The following is a 26,782-nucleotide window of genomic DNA, read 5'->3' as shown; positions in this document are numbered from 1 at the left end:
TTCATGGGAAATGTATTTGTAAAAAAAACTATTCATAGATTTCAAAAATTTTTGTCACCAAAATAAACTTACTTTGAATTCCACTTTCCATGAACTTTTTCAAGTACCCTCATATAATATTCCTGATGGAGTGATTACAGTGGTAAGAAACTATGATTAAAGTGTCTTTCCTTAAACGTATTTAATCTTTAGTCAGTGTTTAACTGTTGGCTCTAATTTTGCATAGTTTTTTGGATACATGTCTCTAGAATTATTTTATGATACTTTTCTTTAACATGCCTCAGCACTAAAATGTCTTTAAGAAGATTGAATTATATCATAAGAGTCTGACTATGGAAGGAATGCAACCATATTACAGTGAGTACATTTTTCATAACTATAGCCCATGAATGTTAAATAAAAATGACAGCTTCTTGGATTTGCTTGTGGTGTAAGGTTGGGACTCAGATTCATAGACTGGGGGAGGAATGACAACACACAGGACTCTTTGTGTGAGAGGCAGAGAATATTTCACATACTTTATGAAGGAGAGATGAGAATCTTCAGTGTAGTTTTGCATCATTTATTAATGGTAACACTATTTTGTGAAAATGGATCATGTATAGGCTTGTACTAGTTCACCCTCATTCGTTCATCTGGAGTATAGGAAGATGATTGGTGATTAGATGAATCTTTGGCTGCGTCTGTGTAGGGGGACATATATTTGGCAGTCCTTCTCACTGGACAGCACAGCCATAGAAGGTTGTAGCATAAATGCCCATGTTCCATATGTGTGAGAGAGTGATGTGAAATGGTCTCTTAAAAATCATTTTATTGCTCTTTGTTGTGAAGGAATCTCTGGACCTAAGACTTCACCTTCCTTCAGGAACCCCAGGGCTCAGCCCCAGAATCACCCTGCCCCTGTCAGGAGTCACTGGGAGATGGCGGAGGTGGGCGCGGTGGATATCTCAGAGGTCCTAGACCTGGAATAACCAAATATCAGGGTGAAGTTCAAAGTTTGAATCTGGATGATGATTCAGTTATAGAAGGAGTAAGCGACCAAGTGCTTGTAGCAGTTGTAGTTTTGTTTTGATTGCTACCCTGGTATATGCACTTTTCAGAAGTATACATCAGAACATTTACCCAGAAAACCAAGAGCTAGTAAGGGTGCTTCGAGAACAATTTCAAGCAGGACAGGATACGCCTGTTGCTTCTCGACAGCAATCCTATACTGACTGCGGTCTGTTTACACCAAGCCTCCTTCCCTATTGAGACAAGCTATGGGCATCTTTGTGTGGTGGCCTTGCTCCTACCAGTCTTTGGTGAAGATGATCAGTCTCAGGATGTTGTAGGATTGTGTTAAGACATTAATGATTGTAACTGGAGATTCTCAGGGCAGCCCAGATCTAATATGGAGAGAATTAGGGATCTTCCCACTTTGCTGAGGCGTACATTCATGGAAATGTTTTCAATTGAGGGCCTTTTCTGGATGTTCCACATTAGGATAAATACTTTATTTAATGGGAGCTTTTTTCTATTTCTTATCACCTCTAGATTTTGTACCTAAAGACTTGTTTGGAATTCTAGGCTTTCTAGATGATTTGTTTGTCATCTTTTTTTTTTTTTTTGCTTATTTACATATCTATTATGTGTCAAGAAGTGATAACCCAAAGGTTAACCAGATGAAAAAAAAATGAGCTCACTGGAGCATCTAAGCTAATGTATAAAATCAGACAAAATGACCGACGGCAGTATAAAGCATTTGAATATTATCTTACAAGCTTAAAACCATTGTATGACAAACGTTTAACTGTCATTTGACAAATGCCTAGTAATATATAACTGGAATTTTTTATATGTTGCAGGTTTGAATGTTGAAGTTGGAATTATAATAATATACAGTTGTACCTTGGATCTGTGTTGTCTGTAAAGTCTCTGGGAAAAAATGGAATATGGCCCAAAATATTTTTTTAAGGTTTATTTATTTTTTTGAAAGTCAGAATTATAGAGAGGAGAGAGAGAGAGACAGAGAGAGATCTTCCATCTGCTGGTTCACTCTCCAGATGGTTGCAATGGCCAGTGTTGGGCCAGGCTAAAGCCAGGAACTTCTTCCAGGTCTCCTACATGGATGACAGGGGCCCAAACAGTTGTGCCATATTCTGTTGCTTTCCCCAAGGCATTAGCAGCTAGATCAGAAGTGGAGCATGGGACTGACACTGTGGCACAGTAGATTAATCTTCACCTGCGATGCCGGCATCCCATATGGGCACTAATTCTAGTCCTGGCTGCTCCTCTTCTGATCCAGCTCTCTGCTATGTCTTGGGAAAGCGGTAGAAGATGGCCCAAATGCTTGGGTCCTTGCACCCGCATGGGAGACCCAGAGGAGGCTCCTGGCTTTGGATTGGCTCACCTCTGGGCATTGTGGCCACTTGGGGAGTGAACTAGCAGTTGGCAGACCTTTCTCTATGTCTCTCCCTCCCTCTGTCTGTAACTTTATCTCTCAAATAAATAAATAAAATCTTTAAAACAAAACAAAACAAAAAAGCAAAAGAAGAAGTGGAGCAGCCTGGACATGAACTGGCACCCATATGGAATGCCAGCATTGCAAATGGCAGCTTTACCTGCTACACCACAGTGCCATCCCCTGTCTCTTCAGATTTAATGATCTTTTCTTCCACAGTGTCTATTCTGTGTTTAATCCATTCAGTGAATTTTTAATTTCAGATATTGTATTTTTTTATTCCTAAAATGTCCTTTTGGCTGTTTTTTATGTTTCTTGTTTCTTTAATGTACGTGAATTTGTTTTAAACAATTGTGCATAGTTATAATAACCCCTAGTTTCCTTATCTGCTCATTTAATCATCTCATATCTTGCTGTTTAAAAAATTATTTTAATGGTTATATTTCATCTTTTTTCACATTTATGGCCTATTTTTTAATAATTGTATTGATGGACCTTATTAATATTTTCCTGTGCTTTTGGATTTTCTTGTCTTCCTTTAGAAAATGTTTGGCTATGTTCTTTGTGGATTTGTGGAACTCTTTTAGTGCATAGCTTCCCCTTCTGCGGGCTGTGCCCTGCCACCTTCGACTGCCTCAGTGTTCCTAACTGTGACCTCTGACCTTTCAGATCAGCAGGACCTCTGTGCTTTGTTTTGGATTTACCTCTGTGCTCTATGGCATAGAATAGTCCCCAAAGGCAGACGATTCTTAAAGGTTGAACACCAGGGCAACCAGAGGGCTCCTTTCATTTGTATCTCTTCTTTCAGGAGTCACAGTTTTGTTCTGCAATGTTTCTTTGTCATCTTTTTGTTGTTTATTTACATATCTATTTTATGTCAAGCACAGTTTTGTTGTCCAGTTTCTAAAAGTAGTTGTTTCATATCAGTTTTCTGGTTGTTGCAGTAGATCATAAGTACGGTGTCTTATTCCACAAGGCCCAAAGTGGAAGCCACCACTGGTTTTCATAGAGTTCATAATACTTTTGAGACTGTATAGGCTGGCGCTGCGGCTCACTAGGCTAATCCTCTGCCTTGCGGCGCCGGCACACCGAGTTCTAGTCCCAGTCGGGGCGCTGGATTCTGTCCCAGTTGCCCCTCTTCCAGGCCAGCTCTCTGCTGTGGCCAGGGAGTGCAGTGGAGGATGGCCCAAGTGCTTGGGCCCTGCACCCCATGGGAGACCAGGAGAAGTACCTGGCTCCTGCCATCGGATCAGTGTGGTACACCGGCTGCAGCGCGCCGGCCGCAGGGCCATTTTCTCTCTGTCTCTCTCTCTCACTGTCCACTCTGCACATCAAAAAAAAAAAAAAAAAAAAAAAAAAAAAAAGAGAGAGAGAGAGAGAGAGACTGTAGTGAATAACATGTAAGTATATCAAATGTAATTTTTATAACAATTCAATCTGGATAGAAAGTGTGTGAAGATAGCCTGATATTTTCTTGGTATCTTTTAACTAATTCCCCTTGTTCTGTAAGAATAGAAGGGAGAATGTGATGATTCAGAATGACATATACAATGAAGACTGGCAGTCTCACTTGGCTATTGGGCTATTGACATGTGTGTATCTTTACATAAACCCTAATATCCAAATATCCATTTCTCTCTCTCTGGAAAATGAGAGAAGCATATTAGACTCATCTATTATTTGTTCTTATACAGTTGTAAAATTCTAGGATTCTTTGTTATAACTATAAATGTTACTGAAGATTGAATACCACACTCTGAAACTAGTTAAGCATTGTTTAAAAATGAGGAATTTGAGTCCTGGTTCTAAGTTTGTTACTAATTGTATCTAGTTAAATAATAAATGATATATGAAAATGTGAAAGTTTTAAATTTTATAGTACAAAGGGCATTTATTCATAAATATTACACAAATAGATGTTTTATGCAAATAGGTGGCAAAATGCCATTGTGATATCTGTGGGGTTGTGTAGGACCTCATTTAGAAATAAGTTCCTGCAGGGAGAGGCACAACTGAATATATAGATATTAAATTCTTAAAATTCCATGAAAAATTCTCACCTAGGTACTTTAAAATTTTAACTGTTTTTGATTATATAAAACGTGCACAAAGTTCGAATATGAAGGGTATTACAGGGAGCTCGAGGAGAAGTAAGTTTATTTCTTTACCACTCCATCCAAACTTTAGAAATCTAGTTTCTCTCTCCACAACTCCTTCTTAGAGGCGATACTCATAACCAGTTTCTTTTTTGTACTACTACAGATAGTCTATAAATATAGAGATATATCTATAAACATCATCTATGCATACAACTAAATGTATTCCAGGTGGAATACGTTTATAATATATGTTATTCTTTTGTTGTTGTTTTCAAAGATTTATTTATTTGCAAATCAGAGTTATATATAGAGATAGAAAGGCAGAAAGAGAGCTCTCATCCACTGATTCACTCCCCAAATGCCCACTCCAGGAGCTATATTGTACCTGGGAACTCACTCCAGATCTCCCACTTGGGTGGCAGGGACTCAACTACTTGAGCCATCACCTGCTGTTTCCCAGGGTACAATTAGCAGGAAGCTGGAACTGGAGTGGAGCTGAGACTTTAACCAGAATTTCCAATAGGGATATGGGTGTTTTATCCTGCGTCTTAACTACAACTCTGAATACCTTCCTGGTCACCTATCTTTTTGTTGTTGTCATTGCTCTTACAATAATTTCCTTCCTTGTATCTTCTAAATAATTGTGGCTTATATATTTGGGGGCTATTTGTCTTTTATTGGATTTTAAAATGGCTTCCTATTTAATTTCTTTGTGTTTTCTAAATATTCAAACTTATTATTAATAAATATAATTTTACTTTCTTTTTTCTAGTTTTTATAGTTTTAGTCCTTATCTAATTACATCAATCATTACTTGTAGAAGAATGCAAAGAAATTATGGCAATGGTGGATATGTTTTTGGATTTTTTATAATTTTGGTGGGAATACATCTAGAGTTTCTTCATTAGACATAATGCTGGCTTTGAGTTTGAGAACTATATAAATATGTATATCTTTATTTTATTATGTTAAAGGTTTAGTTCTATCCTTTTTAACTTAAGACTTTTTTTAAAATTCAAGGTCTAAAGTTTCATGTTTGTTCCATGTTATTGGCATTTTTTTTTATGTGGCAGAAATCCAATTACTTGAGCAATCACAGTAAGCTGGCATCAGAAACTGGTGTGGGTATCAAATGCAGGCATTCTGATAGAGGACACAGGTGTCCTAACTGTCATATTAATTGCTAAGTCAAGTACCTGACCCAATGAATACTATAAACATGTGTTCAAACTCTTCTCTTTAAAGTATTCTGAAAGTGAGACCAAAAAAAAATCAAAATACAAAATGTTTACAGAGATTAGAAAGCAAGATAAAATTTATTTCCACTGGAAGCAGTTTGACGAGTTTGCAAAATCAGTAGTACAAGTTTAATGTGAATCAAAAGAATCAAAATGCTTTTATATCATGTTAAAATATTCCAGGATTATGATATATAAACTTTACCCCATTTCAGTTCCTACATTGGCTTTTCCAGCTGACATCTTTGCAGTTTTTAAAAGATATCTTGGGAATTACTATAGGCATCCTGAGAAATAATCTGAAATCACTTCAAGTGAAAGATAAGAGCCTTGGAATAGCCGGCGCCACGGCTCAACAGGCTAATCCTCCGCCTAGTGGCGCCGGCACACCGGGTTCTAGTCCCGGTCGGGGCGCCGGATTCTGTCCCGGTTGCCCCTCTTCCAGGCCAGCTCTCTGCTGTGGCCAGGGAGTGCAGTGGAGAATGGCCCAAGAGCTTGGGCCCTGCACCCCATGGGAGACCAGGAGAAGTACCTGGCTCCTGGCTTCGGATCAGCAGCGGTGCGCTGGCCGTGGCGGCCATTGGAGAGTGAACCAACGGCAAAGGAAGACCTTTCTCTCTGTCTCTCTCTCTCTCTTTCACTGTCTACTCTGCCTGTAAAAAAAAAAAAAAAAAAAAAAAAAAGCCTTGGAACAGTATAGTTCTATTAGTCAACCCTCATCCTTTGTGCTACTGTTGTCATCTATATTATACCATAAATTGGAAACTCTACAATATGGTGTTATAAGTTTTGCTTTAAGCAGTCAGAGGTCTTTTACAAAATTAAGAGAAGAAATGATACTTTTTAAAATTTTATCATTTCTTATGCTCTTCATTCTTTCCCAGAGATATGAGTTTTCATCTAGTATCAATTCCTTCAGTTTAATAAAGTGTTTCAGTTTTTTTCTGTAAATAACTATTTTTCTGGATCTAGAATTGTAGGTGGACCTTTTTTTTTTTTCTTTCTTTCCACATTTAAAGATATGGACTGGTGTTTGGTGCAGTGATTAATCTGCCACTTTGAGATGCCCGCATTCCATATGGAGCATTGATTTGAGCCCAGCTGCTCCACTTCCTATCCAGTTCCCTATTAATGTGCCTGGGAAAGCTTGGGCCCCTGCCTCCCTTGTGGGAGACTCAGATGGAGTTTTGGGCACTTGGCTTCAGTCTGGACCAGCAACAGCTGTTGTAGCCATTTGGAGAGTGAATCAGCAGATGGAAGATACTTATCTTTCTACATCTGTTACTCTGCCTTTAAATCAATTAATTAGTAAATAAATCTTTAAAAAAATGTAAAGTTTGGCACACACTCACTCGGACTTACCCCTAATGGCAAAGCTAGAAATGTGCCATGGGACTCCAAATCCCATTAAGTTGGCGTATATCAATGCCATCTTACTAGTTAAAGTGATCAGTTTAAGTTCATAATTGATCATAAAGATAGGATTAAGTGTCAAAGGGATCACATAAATAAAACCAGTGTCTGCTAATAATAATTGATAGCATTAAAAAGGAGAGAATGATCCAACATGGGAAGCAGGATACACAGCAGACTCATAGAATGGCAAATGCCCTAAACAGCACTCTGGCCTCAGAATCAGTCCTAAAGGCATTCGGATCTGGCTAGAAAGCCCATGGGAGTTTCTCAGGAATGGAAAGCCAAGACACTGTGGCAAAAAATGACCTAGATGAAGGATCTCTGTGAGTGAGATCCCAGTGGAAAGAATGGGCCATCAAAGAGGGAGATAAATTTCTCTGAGGGGAGGAGAGAACTTCCACTTTGATTATGGCCTTGTCTAAATAGGATCAGAGTTTTTGAACTCAGGAGACTTCCATGGCCTTGGCAATTCATGACAAAAGCCTTGGGTGATTACTGATGTCATAAACAACAGTGTCAATTGTCAAATCAACAACAGGAGTCACTGTGCACTTGCTCCACATGTAGGATTTCTGTCCTTAATGTGTTGTGCTATGAGAATTAGCGGTGGAACTAGTCTTCAAACAGAACTTTATACTTTGTGGGTCTGTGTAGGTGCAATCTGTTGAAGTCTTTACTTAGTATATACTGTTGATTTTATGTATATAAAAATAATTAAAAATGAATCTTAATGAAGAATGGGATAGGAGAGGGAGTGGGAGATGGGATGGTTTGTGGGTGGGAAGGTGGTTGTGGGGGGAAAAACCACTTTGATCCAAAAGTTGTACTTTCGAAATTTATACTTAATAAAAGTTTTCTAAAAAAAACATGTAAAGATATTTCATTATCTTCTAGCCTCATTATTTGATACGAATTCATTCTTCCCTATTCAAGTTTTGGGACCTCATTCTTTCTCAGTGTCCTAAATTTCAGATGATAAACTTAGACTATAAATTTAATTTATTTTTCTTAAAACTGTTTATTTTCATTTATTTGAAAAGGAGCGAGAGAGAGAGAGAGAGAGCGAAAAAAATAAAGAGAAACAGGCTGATCTTTCATCCAGTGGTTCACTTCCCAAATGCCTGCAATAGCGAGGGCTGGGCCAGGTGTAAGCTAGGACCTAGAACTCCATCTGAGTCTTCCACGTGGGTGACACTAATCCAGATTCTTGAGCCATCATCTTCTGCCTTCCAAGATGCCTTAACAGGAAGCTGAATTAGTGGAGTAGCCCCTATTTTTATTTTATTTTATTGTTTTAATTTGGCAACAATACAAGTGTTCAATTTCAACAAGATTTGTCCTGTGTCTATAAGAAATGAAGATTCCTTTTGGGCAGTTATGGAAACCCTCTGGACCTCAGACCGTGATTTGAACTGAGAGTGTATGGACTTGAACTTGTTATCTTTTTCTCTGTAAGAACTGAAGTGCAGGGCCGGTGTTGTGGTGTAGTAGGTTAAGCCTCTGCCTGTGGTGCCGGCATCTCTTATGGGTGCTGGTTCAGGTCCTGGCTGCTCCTCTTCCAATCCAGCTCTCTGCTATTGGCCTGGGAAAGCAGTGGAAAATGGCCCAAGCGTTTGGCCTCTGCACCAATGTGGGAGACCGGGAAGAAGCTCTTGGCTCCTGGCTTTGGATTGGCCCAGCTCTGGCCATTGAGGCCATTTGGGGAGTGAACCAGTGGGTGAAAGACCTTTCTTGTTGTTTCTCCCTCTCTCTGTAACTCTGCTTCTCAAAAAAAAAAAAAAAAAAAAAATTGAAATGCGCTAAAAAGAATTCCTCCCATTTCATAGTTCTTATGGTTATGATTGTTGTCATAATTGTGAAGTACATTAGTTTCTTGAGCCTCCAAGGCACTTGCTTCTGCTAGCATTTTATCACAAGCAACCACAGGTGAATAGCATCCTATTTCTCACAAAGAAATTATGATTTCCTTAAACCCAAGGGCTTAAGTAGACCTATCCTGGAATCCCATTTCTATGGGTCTGTTTCCTGGACCATACCCTGTTACAGTCTGGGTCAGGAGACAGTTACTTAAATAGGTGAAACCTAGTATAGTGAATTATTGAGCTGTGATGTAAATATATCTGTAAGATTTGAAAGAACTCTCTAGGGTACTCTAGAGCTAAATACCCAAGAAAGGACCATCTGGGAAAGACACTCCTTCCCCCAAGGTTTAATACCTCATTAGAGAAGGTAGTTCATTGAATGGCAGAGAAAGTTCTGGTTTGCTTAGACTGGAATTGGTTTGCAGTCGTTGGGGAAACATGAAGTGTGCTTTGGGGCACAGGCAAGCCTCACTTGGTGACCACACACATGGGAGTGCAGAGGAAGTGGGAACACCAATGCATATAGGAGATTTGGGGAACCTGGTGTCTGTGTGGGTATGGCTGTGACATCGGGAGGGTTGCAGGAGACAAACCCCCTGGAGTGAGCAGAAGGACTTGGGCAGAGGAGGCCATAATCATGCGTTATTGAGTGGATCTCAGGCTGAGCTGGGGTTGTGAACAAGCTGAGGTACTAGTCCTCCAAGTGTTCTCATATTCAGACTGCTAATTCCTTGAGAAGGAGCCAGAAAACATCAGAAGATTTTCTTCCTGCAGTGGCCCTCCAGTGCCCTCTACTGAAAAAGCCAATGTCATTTGCCTTATAAAGAGGAATTTCATCTATTATGGCAGAGCAGGTACTGAAGGGTGAATTTGGAGCTGACAGATGATAAATTACTAATAGACACATCCATTCTCCACTCCAGAGGCCTCTGAGACTGTGGCTTTCTGCTTGAGTTCTAGCCTCCCTGCACTCCATGGAGCTGGACTGTTCTCACATGCTCAGATGCTTACAACTTGTGTCAACTGCAGTTCTAGTCTTTCATGCGTTGATGCCTTTCCCTTTTCTAACTGATTTTGGTTGTTCTTTGCCTTAAAATAGTTATTTTCTATACTTAGTCCAGAGTTTATGATGTTTATCTTTGGAAGGATCTATATAAGCTACTCTGCCATTATTAAAAATGAAACCTCCATTTTTATTATAGAAAGAGAACGTTGAAGCTGGGAAAGATATTGTTAGAATAATATCTAAGATATATTGACATTTGCCATGTATCAAATCAGATAATTCATTTAATTTAAACCATAATACTAGGTAATATTATCCTTTAGTTTTACAGATGAGGATATTGAAACTCAAGAGAAGTTCTTATTTTACGATGATCATATGGCATGGATAGCATTTGAATGCAAATGTGTCCCACTTCATAGTATGCGTCCCATACTTACAACTCTCAGAATAAGCACAGCGTTGGTCTTAGTGTTAGTACAGTAAGTAAAAGAAAAATGTTCTGTAATTAATATTTTGATTTGTTTGTTAGAATTCTAGTCCTGTAAGTACAGAAATGGTGTATCTATCACTTTTGTGATGAATTTTTGTGTGGTACATGGGACACAGTAGGTATTTGCTGAGTTGGGTTTATTTTAATCTAAAAAGCCATGCAAATGTTAATAAATACTACATTATGGAGTTATTAAATAAAGTATGTTTCAGTTTTTAATAGGTCAGTTCATTCTTCTTGAATCTGTATTTTGTCAGTTGCTAGATTTATTTTCCAGTTCCCTGAAGGCTTTAATAGTCAAGATACAAGAATGATATATTAATTCTTTAATATATTTGTGGCACCTGCACAGACTTTATTGTGTTGTATTTATGTCCTCTTTGTTGGAAATCTCATGGAGTATAATCAGACAGTTTAAACAAACTTATTCATAAAAGAAAAATGTAGTTCTGTTGTCTTAAGTTTAAGTATCTTTCCCTTTCCCTAGAGTGATCCTATTTATAATTATCTCATTTAAAAAGATGGGAAAGTGTTTCTGCCTGAAAGATTTGTACTGGAGAATGACTAATAAAAACAAAACTTTAGAAGAATTTTTTAATAACAGCACATTTTAGTTGTACATCATTCTGAAGACACATTAAACATAAAGAAAAAGCCATAAGTAATTTAACCCTCTAGCAATAAGCCCAGTGAACATTTTTCCAGCTGATATGCCCTGAACATTTTTTCATTCCTAAGAAAATTTTTAAAAATTATGATTTAGAGTAATAAGATGCTATTTTATGGAAGTATAACAATTTTATTGTGATTTATTTATTTAACTGTTTTTCCATCTAGGGACATAAAGATGGCTTCCAAGTTTTATTTATTTATTTATTTATTTTGACAGGCAGAGTTAGACAGTGAGAGAGAGAGACAAAGAGAAAGGTCTTCCTTTTCCGTTGGTTGCTACAGCTGGTGCACTGAACCGATCCAAAGGCAGGAGCCAGGTGCTTCCTCCTGGTCTCCCATGTGGGTGCAGGGCCCAAGGAGCTGGGCCATCCTTCACTGCCTTCCCGGGCCACAGCAGGGAGCTGGACTGGAAGAGGAGCAACCGGGACAGAATCCGGCACCCCAACCGGGACTAGAACCTGGGGTAGCAGCCATTTGGGGGGTGAACCAACGAAAGGAAGACCTTTCTCTCTGTCTCTGTCTCACTGTCTAACTCTGCCTGTCAAAAAAAATGTATAGATTCCAAAAATTGTTTTGCACCAAAATAAATTTCTTTTAATTCCATTTTTCTGTGAACTTTTGCAGTACCCTGTATATAAGAATTTATATTTTCCTCATTAACATATGAAAGTGTTGATTTTGCTAAGCATTTACCAGTGCTAGAATATTTTTATGAGGTAAAGAGTGGTTTATTTGTTAATTTGTATTTGATTTTTAATAAGGGTGACAATTTACATATATTTATTCAAGTCTATTAAATTTTTTTAAAAAGATTTATTTATTTATTTGAAAGGTAGAGTTACAGAAAGAGAGAAGGGGAGACAGAGAGATCGTCTATCCTCTGGTTCACTCTACAAATGACTGCAAGGACAGGACTGGGCCTGGCGGAAGGCAGGAGCCAGGAGCTTCTTCTGGATCTCCCACATGGGTGACAGGGGCCCAGGTACTTAAGCCATCATTCACTGCTTTCCCAGGTGCATTAACAGGGAGCTGGATCGGAAGTGGAGCATCTGGGACTCAAACCAATGCCCATATGGATTGCCAGTGGTGCAGGTGGCTGCTTAGCCCACTGTGCAAGAGTGCTTGCCTCCAATTCTATTAAAAAAATTCATAGAGAGTAAAAGACAGAGTTCTTCCATCTGCTGGTTCACTCTCCAAATGCCTACACTGGTTGAGGCCTAGTCAGGCCAAACCCAGGACTCAGGAACTCAATCTAGGTCTCCCACATGGGTGGCAGGAACCCAAGTACTTGAGCCATCATTTGCTGCCTTCCGGAGTTTGTATTTATGGGAAGAAATAACTGGATCTAACCAGTGTCTTAACCACTAGGCCAAGTGCCCTTCCTTGTGTAATTTAAATTTTTTGACGGTAAATGACCTACTTATGTTCATTCATCACTCTGAAAGAGTGACTAAATTTTCAAGTAGACTCCATAAAAATAGGGGTTTTTTTTTTTAAAGATTTATTTTTATTTATTTGAAAGACAGAGTTAGAGAGAGAGGTAGAGACAGAGAGAGAAGTCTTCCATCTGCTGGTTCACTTCCCAAATGGCCACAATGACTAGAGCTGAGCCGATGTGAAGTCGGGAGCCAGGAGCTTCCTCCAGGTCTCTCATGTGGATGCACGTGCCCAAGGACTTGGGCCATCTTCTACTGCTTTCACAGGCCATAGCAGAGAGCTGGATCGGAAGTGGAGTAGCCAGGACTTGAACTGGTTCCCATATGGGTTGTTGGCACTTCAGGCCGGAGCTTTAACTTGCTGTGCCACAGTGCTGGCCCCTAAAAATAGGTTTTAAAAAATGTTTGCTTATTTATTTTCATTTACTTGAAAAGGTAGAAAGAGAGAGACAAAGAGAGAGAGAAAGAGAGAGAGAGATCTTTTGTCTGTGAGTTCAGATGTGAGTTCAGGGCTGAGCTAGGCCAAAGCCAGGAACTCAGCATTACATCTGGATCTTTCATGCAAGTGGCAGGGTCCCACACACTTGAACCATTATCTGCTGCCCTCCACTATGCATCAGCATGAAAGGAGATTGGAAGCAGAAGTGGTAGGACTCTATGATGTGAGATGTGGGTATCCCTAGTGGCAGCTTAACCTGCTGCACTACAACTTTGATAAAATTGTGAATTATGGGGCAAGCGCTGTGGCATAGTGGATAAAGACATTGCCTTCAGTTGCTGCTCCACTTCCAATCTAGCCCTCTGCTATGGCCTGGGAAAGCAGTAGAAGATGGCCCAAGTTCTTGGGCCCTTGCACCCACATGGGAGACCTGGAAGAGGCTCCTGGCTCCTGGCTTCAGATCAGCACAGCTCTGGCTGTTTTGGCCATTTGGGGAGTGAACCAGCGGATGGAAGACCTCTCTCTCTCTCTGCCTCTCTTTCTCTCTCTGTGTACCTCTGACACTCAAATAAATAAATAAATAAATCTATCTTAAAAAATTATGAATTATTGTTGCCAGCATTGTGGCATAGCGAGTGAAGCCACTGCTTAAAATGCTAGCATCCCATATGGGTGCCAGTAAATGTCCCAGCTGCTCTGTTTCTGATCCAACTCCCTGCTGATATCTTGGGAAAGGCAGTGGAGGACGGCCCAAGTGCTGTACCACTGCCACTCACATGGGAGGCTCAGATGGAGCTCCTACTCCTGGCTTCAGCCTGGTTTGGCTCCAGCTGTTGCAGCCACTTGGGTAGTGAACCAGTGGATGGAAGATCTCTCTCTCTCTTTCTCTCTCTTTCCAATAAATAAAATAAATGTTTGAAAATAAAGATAAAAATATAAAAATTGTGAATTATTCAAAATATGCCTTTTCATACTCTTCCTCCTCCAGATTTTCTTTCTAAGTACTACTTTGCCTTTAGTTTTAAGGAGGCAGACAGAAAGGGGGAGGTAGGAGAAATATAAGATAAGAAATACAAAGCTCTCAGTATTATACATGGCATTATTATGCACTTTATAGAAAGTATTATGGGTGGTGGAATAGGGAGGGAGCTTACTGCTCTAGTCTAGGAGAGGATAGTTTTAAAAAAGTGGAGAGAGTGCAATCTTAGGGTATGGTTAGGGAGAAAACTACAGAGGAATCTCCATGCAAACTAGGGGACACTGTGAACCTACATAGAGGGTATGGATGTACACAGCTCGGGACTCCAGCAGCCACAAGCTTCAGTACCAGCTTTGGAGTGAGGTGAGACCAGACGGCACCAGCACAAGCCACTGGCAATAAAGCTGCTGGAAGAGCCTGGCTTGGGCCCAGCTTGGAGCCCTGTGGGGAACAGTATGTATCTGGCAAACTAGAGGGAAAAAAAGAGCACATTTCTCTCTCCTTGACCACCCAGCACCCATCTTGTAACTAGATGAGAGAGGGAAGGTACCTTTTTGGATATATGTAACAGTGCTCCAGCTCATGTCCGTGTGCCCAGCAACCAGCTGAGAGAAGGCGCCTGAATCTGGCTCAGAGAATTGACAGAGGGCTGGGAGCTCATGACTGTGGGAGCCTTGTGTTCCAGGACTGTGAAAATACTGTGACTGCGCGGGAGGGTACAAGGTGTGGCTGGGACTTTGGGTAGTCACAGTGGGTAGCTCCACATGCTTGAGGTACCCTGATTCCCTGCTGAGGGTCATTGATACAGGATCTGTGTTTACACTAAGGGCTTTCCTTAGAGTGGTTCTTATGGCAGCATGGATGAAAATTGTAACCACTGGGGCTAATGCCTAGGCATTGGTCTCCTTTGAGGGGAGGAGGTGAGCCTGAGAATATACCAACAGAACTGAACAAACCTCCTCTCTGATTAAAAAAAAAAAAAAAAGACAATTTACCACACCCAAGTTGGGTGTCACCTTGGACACTCCCCTTACCCTGGAGCATTGAACAGAGCTCCCTGACCTCACCCAGCACACACGTCTGGGTATTCACAGAAAGAGGAGACACTCCACTAAGCCACAGGGGATAGTCCAAAGATAAAAGCCATCACAGGGGGAAAAAAAAAAAACAACAACCAACAAGTATCACCACAAATGCCCAATATAAACACAGCAATTCAAGAAACAAGAATAAGGAAGATTGCACGATGCCCCTAAAAGAACACAATACTTCAATACTAGAATGTGAAGATGAAGAGACTGAAAAAATGGAATTAAAAAAATTGATTGTAAGATTACATAGAAGTAATCAGAAGCAAATTCATGAACTAGAAAAATCCATATTTCACATGAATGAAAAATTTTCCCATGAAATTGAGATTTTAAAGAAAAATCAAAATGAAATATTGGAAATGAAGAATTCAATAGAAAAAATAAAAAATACAGAGGAAAGAGGAAAGTTTTAACAGACTCCGTGAGGTAGAAGAAAGAATACCCAAGTTGGAAGACAAATCTCTGGAAATTTTACAGTCAGACCAAAAAAAAAAAAAATTGGAAAACTAAAAAACAGTGTCAGAGATTTATGGGATACTATCAAACAACCCAACATATAGGTCTTGGGAAACCTGGAAGAAATGGATAGATTCCTGGACATATACAACCTACTTAAATTGAGCTATAAAGAAATAGAAAATTTAAACAGACCCAACATGGAAATTGAATCAATAATAAAGACCCTCCCAGCAAAGAAAAGCCCAGGACCAGAGCTTCACTGCTGAATTCTACTGGACATTTAATGAAGAACTAAATCTAGTTCTTCTCGAGTTATTCAAAAAATTGAAAGAGAGAGAATCCTCCCAAATTCTTTCTGTGAAGCCAGCATCACCTTAATTCCTAAACCCAAAAAAGGCGCAACAGAGAAAGAGTACTACAGACCAATTTCCTTGATGAACATAGACACAAAAATCCTCAACAAAATGGAATTCAATAACACATCAGAAAGATCCAGAACAAGTGGGATTTATCCCTGGTATGCAGGGGTAGTTCAACATTCACAAATCAATCAATGTGATATATCACATTAACAAACTGAGTAACAAAAACCATATGGTTATCTCCATAGATGCAGAGAAAGCATCTGATAAAATACAACACCCTTTCATTATGAAAAGTGTAAGCAAATTGGGTATAGAAGGAAATTCCTCAACACAATCAGGGCAATTTATGACAAGCCCCTGGTCAGTGTCCTGTTGAATGGGGAAAAGTTGGAAGCATTCCCACTGAGATCTGGTACCATACAAGGATGCCCACTCTCACATTGCCATTCAATACAGTGCTGGAAGTTTCAGCCAGAGCCATAGGCAAGAAAAAGAAATCAAAGGGATATAAATTGGGAAGGAAGAAATCAAACTATCCCTATTTGCAGATGACATGATTCTAAATATAGGGGATCCAAAAGACTCCACCAAGAGACTGTTGGAACTCATAAGATAGTTTGGTAAAGTGGTGGGATATAAAATCAAGACACAAATATCCATAATCTTTGTATACATAGACAATACCATGGCTGAAAAAGAACTTCTAAGATCAATCATTCACAAAAGCTACAAAAAATCAAATACTTTGGAATAAATTTAACCAAGAATGTCAAAGATCTCTACAATGAGAATTATAAAACATTAAAAGAAGAAATAGAAGAAGACATACCAAAAAATGGAAAAATCTCCATGTTCATGGATTAAAAGAATCAATATCATCAAAATGTCCATACTACCAAACAATTTACAGATTCAATGCAGTATCAGTCAAAATACCAAGGACATTCTTTTCAGATCTAGAAAAAAAAATGGTGCTGAAATTTATATGGAAACATAAGAGAACCCAAATAGCTAAAGCAATCTTTTTTTTTTTTTTTTTTTTTTTTTTTTTTACAGGCAAAGTTAGACAGTGAGACAGAGAGAGACAGAGAAAGGTCTTCCTTTTCTGTTGGTTTACCCCCCAGATGGCTGCTACGGCCAGCGTGCTGTGCCGATCCAAAGCCATGAGCCAGGTGCTTCCTCCTGGTCTCCCATGTGGGTGCAGGGCCCAAGCACTTGGGCCATCCTCCCCTGTCTTCCTGGGCCACAGCAGAGAGCTGGACTGGAAGAGGAGCAACCGGGACAGAATCTAGCGCCCCAACTGGGACTAGAACCCAGGGTGCCGGGGCTGCAAGCAGAGGATTAGCCAAGTGAGCCGGCCGGCCGCTAAAGCAATCTTACACAACAAAAACAAAGCTGGAGGCATCACAATACAAGACTTCAAGACATACTACAGGGCAGTTATAATCAAAACAGCCTGATACTGGTATGAAAACAGATGTTAGACCAATAGAACAGAATAGCAATGCCAGAAATCAATCCAAGAATCTACAACCAACTTATATTTGACAAAAGTGCTAAAATCAATCCTTGGAGCAATGACAGTCTCTTCAACAAGTGGTGCTGGGAAAGCGGGATCTCCACATGCAGAAGAATGAAGCAAGACCCCTACCTTATACCTTACACAAAAATTCCACTCAAAATGGATTGAAGATCTAAATCTCGACCTGATACCATCAAATCACTAGAGAACATTAGGCATAGGCAAAGAGTTCTTGGAAAAAACCCCAGAGGTACAGGCAATCAAAACCAAAGTTGACAAATGGGATTATATCAAATTGAGATGCTTCTGTACTGCAAAAGGAACACTCAGCAATGTGAAGATGCAACCAGTAGAATGAGAGAAATTATTTACAAACTACACAATTGATAAAGGTTTAATAACCAAAATATATAGAGATCAAGAAACTCAACAAAAACAAAACAAACAATCCAGTTAAGAGATGGGCAAAGGACTTAAACAGGCATTTTTCAAAAGAGGAAATCCAAATGACCAACAGAATATGAAAAAATGCTTAGGATCACTAGCTGTCAGAGAAATGAAATCAAAACAACAGTGAATTTGCCCTCATCCCCGTTAGAATGGCTTTCATAAAGAAATCAATAAACGAAAAATGCTGGTAAGGATGTGGGAAAAAGTTACACTAATCCACTATTGGTGGGAATGTAAACTGGTACAGCCACTATGGAAGATAGTATGAGGTATCTCAGAAATTTGAACATAGACCTGCCATATGACCCAGCTAGCCCACTCCTGGGAATTTACCCAAGGGAAATGAAATCAGCATATTAAAGAGGTATCTGTACCAGTATGTTCGTTGCAGCACAATTCACAGAAGCTAAAATATGGAATGAACCCAAATACCTGTCAACTGAAGACTGGATGAAAAGTTATGGGATATGTACACCATAGAATACTACACAGTGATTAAAAAAATGAAATCTTGTTGTTTGCAACAAAATGGAAGAAATTGGAAAATATCATACTTAGTGAAATAAGCCAGTTCCCAAAAGGCATATACCATATATTCTTCCAGATCTGTGATAACTAACAGAGCACCTAAAATGTAATCTATAGAAGTGAGATTAATACTTCAAGGTGCAATGACTTTGAACAGCACTTGTCTTTATTGCTGAGGGAAAGTTTTTTTTTTCTTTCATACAATTTGTTGAACTCTTAGTATAATATTAATCAAATGTGTATAAAGTTAATTCAAAATAGATCTTAGTAAAAAATAAAACTGGGAATAGGAGAGGGAGGAAGAAGAGGAATAGGAGGGCGCATATGGTGGGAAGAATCACTATATTCTTAAAGTTGTATTTATGAAATGCATGAAGTTTATATTAAATAAAAGGTTTCTGGGCAAAAAATTTAAAAAGCATTATGATTGCCCCTGCTATTACTGTTCTACATTAAAATATATCTTTTTTCTACTGGATTTCATTACGATCTTATTTTTAAAGATTTTAGATATTTGGGTTCTGGAGTCAGACAGATCTGGCTTCAGTTCACTGATTTTCTGCCTGGAGGTGTAAGTTTGAACCAATTACCTAATCTCTCTGAGCCTCAGTTCTCACCTCTCTAAAATGGAAATAATTACATTTATTTCATAGATTTCTTGTGAGGGTTAAATTTGAAGATGAAGATGGTGTTCATATCCATGCTAGCCCCTCGTGCGAGACCTGGAAGAGGCTCCTGGCTTCAGATTGGTGCAGCTCTGGGTGTTGTAGCCACCTGGGGAGTGATCCAGTGGATGGAAGACCTCTCTCTCTCCCTCTCTCCCTCTCTCCTCTCTCTCTCTCTCTCTCTCTCTCTCTGCCTCTGCCTCTCAATAACTCTACCTTTAAAATAGTTTTTTTTTTTTAAAAATCAATGCTAGTAATAGTAAATGATAATTAATGTCTGGTTTTTACAGGATGTTGTTGACTTAATGGGTTAAATATCACCAATTATATGCTTCTTTACTGAAATAATCTTTCTGAAAATCATGCGTTTCAAAGATTCAAAACTTATCATATTAAGGATGGTTACCTTTTTTCTTGCCTCATTTCTAAAAAGAATGTAATTGTTTTAACAACAGATTTGGTACTGAGTAATTACTGTTTGATTTGTTAACTGTGTGCCTATGAAAAAAATCTCTTAATCCTTTTGAAGGTCTGTTTCCTTGTTTATAAAATTAGTGCTGTAGCTATTTAATTGAGCTACTTCGAGGCTAGATGAAACCACGTATGTAAAGGGCTAACCATGGTGAGGGGTCTTAGATGCTGATTTTCTCTCTTTGCCTTGACCTTACCTGACTTCTCTTTGAGAATCTGAGAGAGTAGAACGGGAGCAAATTCTTCCTGGTTAAAAAAAGAGTCTCAAGGGTGGATCCCCAGGACCATCCAGTGTGAGTATGGGTAATTTCAGTGTAGCCCTACCCACAGAATGGTGGCAGCTGATTCAGGCAGGTGGAGGTTTTTATTTTAAATGGGTTTAACTTCCTTCTTACTGAAAAATTTCTTTTAGCTGTAGGTTATAGTAAACATTCAGATGACTGGGCTTTATTTATTTATTAAAGATTTATTTATTTATTTATTTGAAAGAGTTACAGAGAGAGGGAGAGACAGAGAGAGAGGTCTTCCATCCTCTGGTTCACTTCCCAAATGGCTGCAAAGGCCAGAATTGGGCTGATCCAAAGCCAGGAGCCAGCAGCTTCTTCCAGATCTTCCATGTGGGTGCAGGAGCCCAAGTAGTTGAACCATCTTCTGCTGCTTTCCCAGGTGCATTAGCAGGGAGCTGAATCTGAAATCTGAAGTGGAACAGCCGAGACTTGAACTGGCACCTATATGGAATGCAGGCCATCACAAGTAGCAGCCTAACCTGCTGCACCACCATAGCACCGGTCTAGGACATTTTTTTCTTTTTTAAAGGTTGTTGTTTATTTGAGAGGCAGAATTGCAAAGAGGGACAGAGAGAAAGGTCTTCCACCTGCTGGTTCACTCCCCAAGTGGCCGCAGTGGCTGGAGCTGGGCTGATCCAAATCCAGGAGCCAGGAGCTTCTTCTGGGTCTCCCATGTCAACGCAGGAGCCCAAACACTTGGGCCATCTTCTACTGCTTTACCAGGGCTTGGAGATTTTTTAATTGCATCCTCCAACTTCTCTTTCTACCTATTATGTTTCTGACATTCTTTTAGGCACTAGATGATAATGGTCAAAACAAAACAAAGGCTCCCAGACTTAGAATCTCTTACAGAATTTTCATATTTTAATACTAGTTGGGATGACAGTAAATAAAATAATATAGACTATGATAAATGCTAAGAGTTAAGTGCACATAGTGTTAGAGAATCACAGAAGAGACATGATTTAGATTGGACGGTCAGAAAAGACTATTTTTTTCAATGCTGTAATCAGAAATTATCAGTTTTATTTAATTCCAAATGATCCAATTTGGGCACACACAGCTTTTCCTTTTCTATGTTCTTTATCTGCTCAAATTGACCTTGCATACTACAAATATTATAAAAATGTATTTGATTAGTAATTTATTAATCTACTTGTCAAGTGATATATTTGCATGGAACCTTTGAAATGATATTTTGAAAGTTTATCTGCAATCATTGAGAGCAAATGTCTCTTTAAAACTTACAGGTAATTGAAGCTGGTGCTGTGGCATAATGGATAAATCTGCCATATACAATGCCAGCATCCTATATGGCCTCTGGTTCAAATTCTGGCTGCTCCTCTTCTGATCCAGCTCCCTGCTAATTCACTTGGGAAAGCAGCAGAAGATAGCCCAAGTGCTTGGGCAGCTGTACCCACATGGGAGAGCTGGATAAAACTCCTGGCTTCAGATTGGCCCAGCTCCAGCTGTTGAGGCCATTTTGTGCAGTTAACCAGCAGACAGAAGATCTCTCTCTGTCACTCTCTGTAACTCTGCATTTTAAATAAATAAATAAATATTTAAAAAAACAGGTAACGAAAAGCTTCTTAATCACAAACATATATATTTCAACATTTATATTGAAGTCCATTTTCTTCAAAGTAATTTTCTACTTTATCATAAAAATATGGAGAAGATGACTTCTAACATTAGACCTGGGAGCTAAGGAGCAGCGAGCTTTGTGAGGAGCCCTGGAGCACAAATTCTTTGAGGGGGAGGAAACTCTGTGTGTTCTCTGTACTGACAGAGGGTCGCCAGCTTGCAGTATGATGCCTTAGCAGGGCAGGGTGGTGCCGATGAGGTTGGCCAAATAATCAGGGGCCAGGTCATACACAGCCTTTATTTTTTATTTTATTTTATTTTTTTGACAGGCAGAGTGGACAGAGAGAGAGAGAGAGAGAGAGGGAGAGAGAGAGAAAGGTCTTCCTTTGCTGTTGGTTCACACGCCAATGGCTGTCGCGGCCAGCGTGCTGTGGCTGGTGCACTGCGCTGATCTGAAGCCAGGAGCCAGGTGCTTCTCCTGGTCTCCCATGCGGGTGCAGGGTCCAAAGACTTGGGCCATCCTCCACTGCACTCCCAGGCCACAGCAGAGAGCTGGCCTGGAAGAGGGGCAACCGGGGCAGAATCCGGAGCCCCGACCAGGACTAGAACCCGTTGTGCTGGCACCGCAGGCAGAGGATTAGCCTATTGAGCTTCGGCGTGGGCCACACAGCCTTTATTTTATGAACAGTAGGAATCCATTTGATGAGTTTAATTAGGGGAATGGCATGATCTGATTTGCATAAACTGAGAGAACAGATTGCAGGGGGCCTACGTGGGAGTGTTTCCAGTTTCTATGTGAAATGTGGTCACACCTTGGACTTTGGTAGGAATGAAGATAGAAAGAAGCAGAAATAGAGGAAGTAAATGTGAAGGTAGCATTCACATGACTTGCTAACAAAATGTGTTGTTAAGGAAAGAATAAAAGTAAAGATGACTTTGAGGTTTCTGTCTTAGAAGCTGGGAGTAGCAGAGTAGGGAAGGAGAGGGGGGAAATGAGTTCTGTTCAGGACATGTTCCTTTTAATATGCCTCAGAGTTTCATAGGGAGATGAATAGGCAGTTGGGTATTTGAATCTGGAGCTCAGGGAAATCTTGGCTGGAGATAAAAATGAAGTGTTATCAGCACATAAGTTATATTTATTTAAAATTTTTTAAAGATTATTTGAGCTGGCGCCGCGGCTCACTAGGCTAATCCTCCGCCTAGCGGCGCCGGCACACCGGGTTCTAGTCCCGGTCAGGGCGCCGGATTCTGTCCCGGTTGCCCCTCTTCCAGGCCAGCCCTCTGCTGTGGCCAGGGAGTGCAGTGGAGGATGGCCCAGGTGCTTGGGCCCTGCACCCCATGGGAGACCAGGAAAAGCACCTGGCTCCTGGCTCCTGCCATCGGATCAGCGCGGTGCGCCGGCCGCAGCACGCCAGCTACGGCGGCCATTGGAGGGTGAACCAACGGCAAAGGAAGACCTTTCTCTCTGTCTCTCTCTCTCACTGTCCACTCTGCCTGTCAAAAAAAAAAAAAAAAAAAAAAAAAAAAGATTATTTGAAACAAGAGAGAGGGAGAGGGATTTTTCATTCTCTGGTTCACTCCCCAAATGGCCACAATGGCTGGGGCTTGGCTAGGTTGAAGCCAGGAGCCTGAGACTCCATCTTGTTTCCTACTGGAGCCCAAGTAGGTGGGCTATCTTCCACTGATTTCCCAGGCACAGGCACATTAGCAAAGAGCTAGATTGGAAGTGGAGCAACTGTGACTCAAATGGATGCCCAAAGGAAGGCAACATCAAAGGCAGGACTTAACCTTCTGTGCCACAGTGCTGGACTCAGCAAATAAGTTATGTTTAAAGCCATGTGGCAGGATGATACCTCTATTGATCATGTATCATTTAGGTAGGAGAAGAGGGGCTGGTAAAGAACCCTAGAAAACTGCAGTGTTTAGAAGTGGAGCAGGGGGGCCGGCGCTGTGGCGCAGCAGGTTGACGCCCTGTCCTGGAGTGCCAGCATCCCATATGGGTGCTGGTTCAAGACCCGGCTGTGCCACTTCCAATCCAGCTCTCTGCTGTGGCTTGGGAGAGCGGTGGAAGATGGCCCAAGTCCTTTGGCCTTTGCACCCGCGTCGGGGACCCAGAGGAGAGGCTCCTGGCTCCTGGCTTCGGATTAGTGCAGCTCAGGTCGTTGCAGCCAACTGGGGAGTGAATCATTGGATGGAAGACCTCTCTCGCTGCCTCTCCTTCTCTCTGTGTGTGGCTCTGCCTTTCAGATAAATAAGTAAATCCTTAAAAAAAAAAAAAGTGGAGAAGAGGGCCGGCACTGTGGTGTAGTGGGTAAAGTCACCACCTGCAGTACTGGCATCCCATATGGGCGCTGATTCAAGTCCTGGCTGCTCCACTTCCAATCCAGCTCCCTGCTGATGGCCTGGGAAAGCAGTAAAAGATGGCCCTGCACCCACATGGGAGACCAGGAAGAGTCTCCTGGCTCCTGGTTTCAGATCAGCACAGCTCCGGCCGTTGCGGCCAATTGGGGAGTGAACCAGCAGATGGAAGACCTCTTTCTCCCTCTCTGCCTCTCCTCTTTCTGTGTTACTCTGACTTTCAAGTAAATAAATAAATCTTAAAAAAAAAAATTAAGAAAAAGTGGGGCCGGCGCCGTGGCTCACTAGGCTAATCCTCCGCCTTGTGGTGCCGGCACACCGGGTTCTAGTCCCGGTCGGGGCGCCGGATTCTGTCCCGGTTGCCCCTCTTCCAGGCCAGCTCTCTGCTGTGGCCTGGGAGTGCAGTGGAGGATGGCCCAAGTGCTTGGGCCCTGCACCCCATGGGAGACCAGGAGAAGCACCTGGCTCCTGCCATCGGATCAGCGCGTTGTGCCGGCCGCAGCACGCCAGCTACGGCGGCCATTGGAGGGTGAACCAACGGCAAAAGGAAGACCTTTTTTTCTCTCTCTCTCTCTCACTGTCCACTCTGCCTGTCAAATAAATAAATAAATAAATAAATAAATAAATAAATAAATAAAAAAGTGGAGGAGAAGAAACCTGCAGAGGAGACTGAGGAAGCTGCCAAGGGCAATGGGAACAAAACCAGAAGAATTTTGAGTCACTGAAGCTAGACAAAAAAGACTTTCATAAATAATGATGACTGCAGAGAAGTGACCATTGCATTTGGCAACATGGAGGCATTGTTGATCCTGATAAGTGGTTTCAGTGGAATGGTCCTGCTAGATACCATGTTCATATGAAGGGTGAAGAGAAAAGGGGAGTTTGAGAAAGTTGGGGCCAATCAAGTTGGGAGACAGCATTTTTGGAGAAATAAACAGAGAAAAGGAAGCAGAAAAATGGGTGATATGTAATATTTTACATTCTTCAGTGTTGTAACTGCCATCCTAAACCTGTGAAAAGGAAGTATTGAAGAGCATATTTTCCAAAGCTAACCTTCAGGTTGTAAGTCAGCTATATAAAGAGAGCTTGAATTTCATTGTTAGCCTTGTTGTTACAACATGACAAGTAATACCTTTTGCTAAAATCTTTTCTGTTCAAAGTATTAAGATTTTATTAACCAAGGAGATATGATACTGATTTGTTACAGTAAACATAATGAAATGTTTGGTTAAGGGGGCTGGTGCAGTGGCGTAGCGGGTAAAGCTGCCACCTGCAGTGCTGGCATCCCATATGATCACTGGCTTGAGACCTGGATGCTCCTCTTCCAATCCAGCTCTATGCTTATGGCCTGGAAAAGCAGTGGAGGCTGGCCCAAGTCCTTGGGCCCCTGCACCTATGTGGGAGACTCAGAAGAAGCTCCTGGCTCCTGGTTTTAGATTGGCACAGCTCCAGCCATTGCAGCCATCTGGGGAGTGAACCTTTCGATGGAAGACCTCTCTCTCTCTCTCTTTCTCTCTCTCTCGCTCTTTCTCTGTAACTCTATCTTTCAAATAAATAAATCTTAAAAAAGAGATATTTGATTAATCTATAATCTTTTCTATTTTCTGTTTATTCGCCAGCAAGAAAGGTATATGGTGATAGGCATTTGACACAGTAGTTAAAATGCTGCTTGGGATACCCTTTTCCCATATTGCAATGCTTGGGTTTGAGTCCCAGCTCAGTTTCTGATTCCAGCTTCCTGGTAATGGGCCCCTTGAAAAATAGCAGGCAATAGCTCAAGTACTTGGGTCCCTGTCACTCACCCGGGAGGCCTAGGTTGAATTTTGGGTTTCTGTCTTGGTTCTGCCAAAGTCCTAGTTGTTGCAGGCATTTAGGGAGTGAACTAGCTGTTGGAAGAGCTCTGTTTCTGTCTTTTAAATAAATAAATATTTCCCACAATAATTGGGAATTTATCTACTTTCTCCTTTTGGTTTTGTCAACCTTTGCATTATATATTTTGATGATCTATCCATGGATTGTATTAGTTAGCTTTTGCTGCGTAACAGTCGATCTCAGAAATCTCTGGTATTTACTATAATTATTTGTCTTTTGCTCATGGGTCTGGGATTGACTAAGGTGGTCAGATTTAGACTTCATGCTTGTATTAATTCTGCTGCATATGTCTTTGTTTTGTGGTCCCTAATAATGGGGCATGTCTATCTGGATCATTGTTGTCTTATGGTGTATCAGTGAGCACAAGACTCAGTCCAAACTGTGAAAACACATTGAAGATCTTTGCTCATGACAACTCACTGATAATTCAGTGATGGATGCAAGTTACATGGCTAAGCCCAACATTAATGAGGGTAAGGGAGAATGTTCTTGGTGAGATGTGGAAGGAAAAGTAGATTTGCTGATTTACTTTCTCATATTGATACATATAGACTTAGAATTGTGGCATCTTGCTACTGTACTAACTTAAAAGACATTATGAAATTGTTATAACTCTTTTATTAAAAATTTAAAAAATTATTTGTAAGGCATAGGGAAAGAGGATCTCCTTTTACTAGATTTCACAGATGCCAACAACAGCTGAAACTGAGGCTAGGCCAAAGCCATGAGCTGGAAACTCCCATTGGAACTCCTATATGGGTAGCAGGGACCCACGTACTTGAGCCATCAACTGCTGTGTTCCAGGGTGTTTGTTAGCAGGAAGCTGGAATTGGGAGCATATCCAGGACTCAAACACAGGCACTCTATTATGGGATGTAGGTGTCTTCATGGTTATGCTCAATGCCTGCCCCATTATTTTAAATCATTGTTATATTTTTATAAAAAGATTTATTTATTTATTTATTTGAAAGTCAGAATTCCACAGAGAAAAGGAGAGCAGAGAGAGAGAGAGAGAGAGGTCTTCCATCCACTGGTTCACTCCTCAGTTGA

At 40.7% G+C, this 26,782-nt stretch overlaps 1 protein-coding gene and 1 pseudogene across 5 annotated transcripts in view; both read left to right on the top strand.

The window, feature by feature from the left end:
- The window catches only part of LOC138847457 (E3 ubiquitin-protein ligase RNF170 pseudogene), a 71,099-nt pseudogene extending 44,385 nt beyond the window's left edge, over positions 1-26,714 (top strand).
- Positions 1-26,782, top strand: part of TTC28 (tetratricopeptide repeat domain 28) — a 689,946-nt gene that overhangs the window by 136,815 nt on the left and 526,349 nt on the right. The window lies entirely within an intron of this gene.

Source organism: Oryctolagus cuniculus, chromosome 21, assembly GCF_964237555.1.
Source record: "Oryctolagus cuniculus chromosome 21, mOryCun1.1, whole genome shotgun sequence".
NCBI lineage: Eukaryota > Metazoa > Chordata > Mammalia > Lagomorpha > Leporidae > Oryctolagus > Oryctolagus cuniculus.
Note: the sequence above shows the minus strand (reverse complement) of the source record. Positions and strands in the feature narration are given on the sequence as shown.